The following is a 9,501-nucleotide window of genomic DNA, read 5'->3' on the forward strand; positions in this document are numbered from 1 at the left end:
GCTATCATAATATGTCCTTGGAGATACAAAAGTATCACTGAAACCCAAACTGTATCCCGCCTTGTCAATGTGCCACTTAGCTTGTGTCTCACATACTGTGAAGTGTCATCTACTAGGTTTGGATCTATATCCAAATTCTCAGAAAAGTCCAGATTAGATGGTTAAAACTTAACACCTTTTTCTTTAAGTCACATATAGCTTCAAACTCTCAGTTAAAGATGTTCAAGAAGCCAAGTTAGCCAATGCTGACAAATTTTACCAGACCACCACAGACTTTCCAAATCTGAGTTTAAAAGACAACAACCTGAAGGAGGAGGGCTGTTGGTTGTGCAAAACATAGAAATGTGTAGTGATACACAGTAAAGAATTGGTGGTAGCTGCTGTGTACGTTCCTTATGCCTGTGATATGCCCACCATTCATGTAACATAAGACAAAGTAGCCAGCTGGACCTGTTGAACTGAAGAAAGCAAGCTGTGCTCCCTTGCCATTATGCTCTGAAAAAAAACATTGTTCTTGAAGATTTCAGTTTTCAAAGCAACTAGAAATATTCTATTGGCGAAGATCAAGCCAAAGACCACAGTGAAAAACTGCACTCCATGGTGTTACATAAATCAGTATAATGGGACTTTCTAAAACATAAAAGAAATTTGTTTCCCATGTTGAAGAGCTTTCAGTACAACTCAGACAAATAAAAAGGTTAACTGAGCTATGAGTGATGATCAAGGGAAAAATACCTTTTAATAGGGTCCTTTATTTCTGTAATCATTTCTCCATCTAGAAATGTGCTCTGTTTGCTGTTACAGGTATCCTGTTACCCTGTTGATATACACATGAAGATAGTTGATGCATGGAATATTTTTTTCTGATTTCTTATTTCATTAATCTATTTTATGTTTTAGATATAAGATTTACTTTTCCTTCAGTGGCGCATGTTGTCTGCAGGCACTGAAAGAGGGTTTTTCACCAGAGGTGAGCAATAAACATAACTGGTATAGCTCTGATTTCTTTTCAGTTGACTAGAAATACTTTTCCTTAAAATTGGTTTAGAAATCCACAGTGTCGTGGTCAGTACTGATCTAAGGAACATTTGAGAATATATTTAATATCCTTTTAATATACTAGTAACCAATTATATACCAACTGCTATATTCCTAGTGCTATACAAGCATTTACTGTCTATGACCATGTTCTTTGTGTTATATTCACAAAGCATACCATGTTTGAACAAAGAAACTGGGAAATAAAACGTATATAATCCACAGATGAGACATAAATGAAAATGCATTAGATTAAAATAATATAACATCTTGCACCAAGCTCAGTAACACAAATAAAACAGTATTTTTTCTCCACGTATTTCTATAAATGAATGAATCTTTTAACTCCACTCAAGACCTTTGAAAAATGTTTCAAGTTGTGATCATGTAACATGCCTGTTCTCGGAATTATTTTATTCTGCAAAGAAGAAAGCTTAGCTGATCTTTTAATGTAGAGCAAAGTGAAAATAAAGCAGAAGACTAATAGTTACTATATCAAGTTTTCCTTAATGGATGGGATAGATTTTTCTGCTTTATTAAAATACCTTTCTTATCTTGAGAAATGTCGGGCACCATTACTGCAGGAACTAAGTTTTCTTACTTGGCTACAAAAACAATATTTGCCATTGTTTTCAGTCAGAGTGGGAAATAAAGACAAAACCATAATTAGGATCACTATATACAAACATATGGAGCACTTAGATACAGAAAACAGTGTAACGTGATTTGTCTCTTATATGTTGATTCTTCAAGACTTCAAGTTGTTTGTCTCACTCTTCTGCTTTAATTAATTTACCAGACACAAAAACATAGTCTAGTCTGGAAAAATACTATGAAAACAACACCAAAGATTCCCATCAGTCTTCACAGTTTGCATTTATTTTGTACAGCGTAATATCCATTCTAATGTCATAAAATAGAAAAGGAGAACAGGTATTGCGTGCAATGTGTGGATGAAAACAAGCTGCCCTTTTAGAAGCATTTGTCCTCTACACAACTATTATTTTCTTCCAGCAGTGAATCTGTACAAAGGTTTGCTGCACTGGGAATAAATTAATGGATCTATTTAAAAAGGACAAATATTATACTGCAAGCCATGCTCATGCTATCATGACCAAACAGATGCCGGAGAAGTAGCACTTGGACATTGTTTTTGCAGAAACAAAAGGTTTATCAGTGGAGTGGTATAACATTAACAGGAGTGCTGACCTACTTACACACCATAACACTCTGAGGAGTGTCTGGGGAGACAGAGGGCCCTGGAGCAGGGCATGTTTTACAAGCCAAGTCATGAAACTATGACCATGAGCATAACTTTCCTTGTAGCAGCTATTTATCATTGGCAGAGAAATATTATGTGAGTTTATTTCCATTACAGTATACGTATTTAAGGTTTGATTGTCTAATTCCCCACGGATTGCTCTAGACTTTCATTGCCTTCACTGGAGAGCAACCTACATGTGCAATCTCTCTGACCTACTTCAGCTACCTACCTCCTGATGAGACGAGTTTCTGTCTGGATGTGCCTGCTTCTCCCTGCTGCCTATAAAAGCAAGCAGGGCAACTTGGTGAGAGGTTGATAACTAATTTTTTTGAGACTTAAATGCGATATATCCATCCCACCCATGGTCTATGAAGAGCGCCTACATGACTTACGAATACCTGAGCTAAGTCACATACAGAAATGAGCACTCTCTCATGACTTTCTTATGAATGTTGCTGTAACCAGCCACCCCCTGAGACAGTATCCACTGCACCATGGAGTCTCCACCTGGATAGCTCACCTCATGGTGAAACGTTGGCATAGCTGAAGTGGAAAAGCTAGATAGCAACACTTCTGCTCACTGTGGTAACAAAATGATAGAAAAAGTATGCCCAGCACAGAGAAAATAAAATAGATGAACTAATTTTACTGGAAAAGGTGTGTCCATTATGCAAAGACATCTCTGTGACATTAGGAACCAACTACTATTTAAAGTGGTTAGTGTTATTTCATCCGAGTCTTTAGAATACATTTGCCAAACCAGAAAAACCTTTGCAGTGGTGTAAGAAGATTATGAAAAACTGGTTGTATTGTTATTGAAATTATACAAGAATACAGAGAAATTCACTACTAAGCACAGTAGCTTCAGCTCAAGTGATTTTGCTACTGGTGAGGATCCAGGTATGACAGTGGCACACAGGTGCCCAGCTAACAGCTCATTATCTTAGGGCAGCACCGTAGCAGTGCATCACACTTGCGTATCACTGATGGCATATTCAAAACAAGGTGTTTTTCATCATTCTGCACATGAAACAGGCAAATACCAAGCACTAAAGTAGTCTGAGATAAACTGTGTGTGTGTGCAGATATATATATATAAAAGACTAAAAACCCCGGACTTATGGCTGAGATATATCAGCTTTAAATCCTATCAAAACTTCCATCAACAAAATCTCTACATCTTTTTATCTTAGTTTGAGAGGTGCCTGCTATGGTGTGCCATAAACCATAGGGGAAAACTAGTTCCTGGATACCCATGTCTTTCTGTAGTATAACCCTTCTTAGACTGGGTTCCCTTTAACATGCTGATGAATTCCTAGGTTTGGTAGCATTTCTGATTGTTCCAAAGGCATGTTTTTGATAATCTTTGTATTAAAAAAAAAAAAAAGAAAAAAAAAGAAGAAGAAAGAGAAAAAAAAAAGATGGCTATATATTTAGACTCAACATCATCGTAACAGAATGCCTTGCCTTGGAGGAAACATGAAGTTTACCTAGGGACAGAGGAGGAGAGGGATGTTAAGAGGAGATAAATCTCCAGCATGGTTCAGAGACGTTTCTTTTCTCTGTTCCTTTTCTTGCAAGAATCTGCATCACAGCTTCACCTGGAAAACACTGACCAAAAATGATTGCAAGCTAACCTCTTCAAGAAGCTGATGTTGTTCTGGGCTTGGTGCTCTGCATCTGAAGCCTGGCTTTCCAGTGGGCACTGGGCAAGGCACTGGCATGCTGAGTCCAATTAGCTTTTAACATGCACATCAGATTGTAATATGTAAACTTATCCTGCCCGATGTGTTAACTTTCACCTCAGAGAGCGAAGTGCCATATCCCTGCTCTGGGGTTTGTGTTGCTCTGGTATATGCTGTTTGAAGGCGAGCTCCTTGAGGACCGCTAGTAGTTTGGCACACTTTGGGCATCACAAGATCCCTTGGTATTGCTGCAATACTACGTCAATAGTTAAGATAAGCTCCTGGTACATCCTAATTACTCTTATGTCCAAGCCTCTCCTGCAAGGTGACACATGGCTATGTGACTTTGACTTCACACTCTTCCTTGAGTATTAATTCTGGGTTGGATTCTTCCTCCCTACTCACCTGCTACAACAGTGAATCCCCAAGCCCAGCCCAGTAACCTGCGTGTTTTTTATAGGTCTGTGTACTATAACATGTACTCACAGGCAGTAAGAAGGGGGGAAGAGAAACAACAGTGTACAAGATTCACATACTACATTTTTTTTTAGAGACAGTAGTAGTGCATTCACTCTGATTTGAAAGCAAGGGGGCTAATGCTCCTTGGAGTGACTTGCAGCTGAGCTGTGTGCTCTCACCTCAGAGCCAGGGCATCACAGCAACACCAAATAAATGGCATTGCAACTTGCAGTTTGACCAGTGAAAAGAAGAAAAGAAAAAATTAAAACAAAACAAAACAAAACAAAACAAAAACTCTGAGGAGAGTGCTTTTAGTTTTAGGTTTGTCATAACACCATAGAATCATATGGTAAAATCCTGATGCTCTAATCCACTTGGTGTTTGTGTTTCTTGGTACAAAAACACTTATCAGTTCAGACTGAATAAAGCCTAACAAGATTTGGTACACAAGATATGCAAAATGAGAAGGTCCTCATGGGTATCTACATCATGATTTTGCTTGAGAAATTTTGGGCTTTCCACCATGCTGTTGTTTTCTCCGTCTTTTACTGCTCATATAAGCCTACAGTGTTTTGTAATTAAGTTTGCAGTCTTATGCCTTTGACATATAGACAAAGTATACTTCTGCTCAATACACTGAGCTTCAGTCTACTAGTCAGCTATAATGCAACCTAATATGCTGCAGGATTGAAAACACTGAACCAAGACAAATAAAATATATGTATGTGTGTGTGTTCCCCACTTTTCTAAAGCCAGTTTTAGTTAAAAGATTCATAACACTATCTATTTTGCAACTGACAAAGGAAAAGGACATTCCAGTGAGAACGGGAGAAGACTAAAAGAATCCTTCTCTGCAGAGCATTTTATTCCTCCCAAGACAGTCACCACTGAAAGCAGCTTGCAGAGGTGAGATTTGCTAGTGAAAATTAGTCTCTGAGCAGCACGTCCTGAGAACGTTGGCTATGGCAGATAATAGATTGTCACCATTTGGACATGGTAGATGCTGAAAAATCCTTCAAATCACACTGCAGAGGAGTTTTTTGTCAGCTTCTAATTGCTGTGACTTTTTTTTTTTTTTTTTTTAGTATTTTAATGAGAAACACAGCTTTCCCCTAACTCTTCCTACCCTTGTTCTTTTTTAATGCTGAGACTTAAATGTGATGTGCTCAGCACAGCCTGTGCAGGACAATGATAAAGTAAAATCGCATGTCAGGTTTTCTTGCCTTTTGCTTCCTTCTGTCTTCCATATGGCTCTCACGCAAAGCTCCTGTGGGTCTTTGGGCTTTTCCAGTTCTCGCAGTTCAGCTGAATTAATGAGTGGCTGAGTGCAGTCCTGGCTGCTTGCGTGGGCTGTCACGATGTGCACACCATTTGCAGTGTCACCACTTTGCATCAGATGTGCTATTTGTGTTACTTATCTCAAGCTGTGGGACTGATTTTATTCCAGCACAGAGGAGGGGAATTCCTACTGGCTTTCTGGCTGGTGGGGCAGCACTGCGAGCTTCATCTAGCAAGGGCAGGCGAGGCTAAAGGTGGGCTTGGAACGTGGCTGTGGGGACTTGTCATTTGGCAGGCACTCGTCTCTTCATAATGAAGAGCATTAATCTCCCAGGATTTCACTGTGCATCTCTTATAGACTCTCTCCTTTCTTGTCATTTACACTGCTTTTCTTTCTGACCCCTCTCGGCTCTGGACACTCCTTTAGTGATGCACACAATAGCAGAGATTAAGCTTAAATTCCACCCAGTGATTGCTGCTGCCGCTTTTACTTTTTACATGCTCCTAAACTTCAGTTCTTCTCCTTTAGAGCAAAGCCCAAAGCACCTCGCAGTGAAATTTTTGGTCAGCAGATCTGGGGCACCTTGGAACAAGGAGCAGAAGGAATGTGTTGCTGTTCCCACCACCCACTCAGCTCTGGCTGAGTTCGATATTAAATTGCTGCTCAAAACAGAAGGAGCCAATTAGCACAAGAAACTCGCAGAAGCTACTCATTAGCTCAGGAGTCCCAGGCCAGCTTCTGGTTTGGCTGGAAGTGAATCTTACAGGATGAATTCTCCATGTTTGCAGTCTTGCTTGAAAAAGGTTTGATCAGAGGTTTTTATGGGTACGGAGCAGGGAAGTGTTTCATAACATGGAGCCCTCAAAGCCTAGCACATCACAGCTGTTAAACACTAAACTGAAACTAATCCAAACGAACCGGGCAAACCTCTGTGACCTTAAAGAAGGGAGAGCCATGAGCAAGCATTTTGTTATTTCTCATTCTGCACCAGCTTGGGGTCTGCCAGTGGAGGTTTAATTTTGAGGGCAAAGTGCTGTCTCCAGCCTTTTTCTGTTCGGTGGCCATGAATCATCCAGCCTCAAAGCAGCACGAGGTCTCCATATCGACACACCGCCTCCCTCTTGCTTACTCTGTCTCCAAATAAGAATGAAAAGTAAAGAGCGAGAAGATGCTCTGTAAGGAGCCACAGAGCATGGCAATCCCGGCAATCTTCAGTGCGCACCAAAATGAAATCTTCTGCTAAGGGGAAGGACAGGAAACCTAATAACTTGGACTCGCAGTGAAATCAGCAGCGGATAAAGTTATACAGCGCTTCAGGCACACTTATTTAGGGATCTAAATGTGGGTCTAGGTGCCTAACCTCAGGCATAAAGGCACAGCTCAGACTATAAGCAAGCTCCGACTCATTTTTTATTTAGATAGCAGCTTGCTTATTGTAAAGCCTATGCTCGGTCCTACATTTATAAATAAAACCCCAATAAAACAGTAACTCTGTTGCTACTGAACAGCTCAATACAGCAAGCTAAAAATATCCTCCAATCAATCTAGGGTAGAAAGATTTGTGAAGTTACTGAACTTGCCTATTTTTTTTTTTTCAAAATAGTTTTACTTGCTGCTGTCATTCACAAACCCTGCATGTATCAGAAGGCAAGATATTTATTAAAATAATCAGGTACATGGGCAAGTGAAAAATAGAATAAGACAGTTTAAGGTAAGATGAATTGTACTGCAACTAGCTAGGATGTGTGTTTTTAAACATGAAAATGACATATTATATCTTGGATTTAAAAGTACATCACACATGATTAAGATTCAGTATTTAGTGTTTTTATCAATGAATTCATTAGGAAAAGGAAAGTGTGTGGTAATGCAAACTGGTGTTAATGAAAGGCCTAGAAGAACCATCACTGCAAATGGGAATATCAAATAAAAGAACTTGGCTGAACCTTTAGACTGGGATTACAGAGTGGGAGAGAATTTAATAGGGACTGATAGCATTACTTGCCATTACAAACTAGAGATTTATCATGAGGAAAGGAGAGAAGAAGAAATGTGTGATGATCAATCACACTCCATTAGGAAAAAAAAAAAAAAGGCAAATACAAAGCTAAAACTTACCAGATTAAATATTGCTACTGCAGATAAACAAGCATTAACCCCATTGTACCAGCAGCCATTACAGTCCCTGTGGGAAACCGATTGCAACTCTGGTTACCTCATTTGAACAAGAAGCAACCAAAGCCATGAACTCCAGCAGCCGTAGGTGCAGAGGAGGGTCACTCAGAGGGTCAGGAACTTTCTGTTGTCCTGGGGGAGACTAGAAAAAGCTTGCTTGTTCAGTCTGGCAGAGCAAAGTGTGGAAGAGGCTAGAAAGGCTGCTTTTGGGCAGAGGAGAGCTGGGGGTTTGTGCAGTACAGCGTAAGGAGCTCAAATCAAGGGTCTCCATGCCACGAAACAGCTCTCTGCGGACAAATCTAAGATGGGATTTTGGAGAAAGTTTGCATCCTTCTGGATATAACTAAACTGTCTTAGAAACTGGGCAAGCATCCACATCATTTTTAATATAGAACAAGATAGATTTATGAATAGGTTTATGCGGCGTGATCGCTGGAGATAGCAGGGGTCTGGATTTGATGACTCAGAGGTGACACAGACTTGCAGCGTACTGCGTGTTCCTCCTATATTACAGGGCTCGAGGGGGTCAATTTATTTCTTTATTTGCTAGCAAAACACCTATTACAAGCCATGCAGTAGACTGTCCAGAAAGAATAGGAAAAAAAAAAGCATGCACCCACCAGCTCTGCTCTCTCAGGAGACTTAGAATAAATGGTGTGGGATTACAAGGGAATAGACTGAAGCTTGTCAGCAGGCAAGGTCCTCTGAACATTCTTCAAAGGCACCTTCCTCCTCAGAAGCTGGTTTGAATATCTAGATTTATTTTAAAGCTGCTTTGCTCCAAGTAACTGAGATTCTCTCCTCTTTATTTTTAAACTTTATCCTGGATTCAGAAAATGTACATTACCGAACCATCTATATTATTCTCCTGCCACTGCTAGATTCCAGGAATTTGGGGTTCTTCATCATCTGATTTTTTTTTCCTCTGGTAAAGCTAGTGCCTTTACCCATTCTTTTTCTATCGAATAAAGTAAATATCTTAATAAAATGCACCTGAACTGAACCTGAATATGGCAAGGAGCAGGGGAGGGAAGTTCACAAAGCAGAAAAATATTCACTTTCCACAGGATTTCTCCATTTTGATGTGTCTTTGCCAACAAACATTCTGCTTCTTTTCTCAGTGTAAGCCGAAGATTTTTTTTTTCCATTTTTTTTTTTTCTCAGTATTAGTGGAGAGGTAAATGACCCTGTCCTCTGCTTTCTGGGTAACCCAGTGATACCTTCCTGACACCTGCGTGTCATTCTTTCCACAATCTCCCCACACAAAGGATGCCAAGATATGAAGGAAGAAATGAAGAAGAACTTTGCTGTGTGAGGGAAGGGTGGTGGCGGTGAGGAGTATGTTCCAGTGAAACCTTGACTTGGTGCTGAAATATTTCTCAGTGTACACATGAAAGGTGTCTCTTGATGCTGAGCCTTCATGAACAAAGCCCCGTAGGAATCACAGAGACTGTTTTCCAGCTGCTTAGCCAGCCACCTGGGACGTTTCTTTGGCCATGTCCACGCTGGAGTTGCAGCAGAGGCCTACTTGAGCTAGGATGAAGTTAACCACCTTGCTCAGCAGCAGGGCTCCAGCTTGGGCAACACTGTGCTTATGCATA

The sequence above is a fragment of the Anser cygnoides genome, chromosome 3 (genome assembly GCF_040182565.1).
Source record: "Anser cygnoides isolate HZ-2024a breed goose chromosome 3, Taihu_goose_T2T_genome, whole genome shotgun sequence".
Lineage (NCBI taxonomy): Eukaryota > Metazoa > Chordata > Aves > Anseriformes > Anatidae > Anser > Anser cygnoides.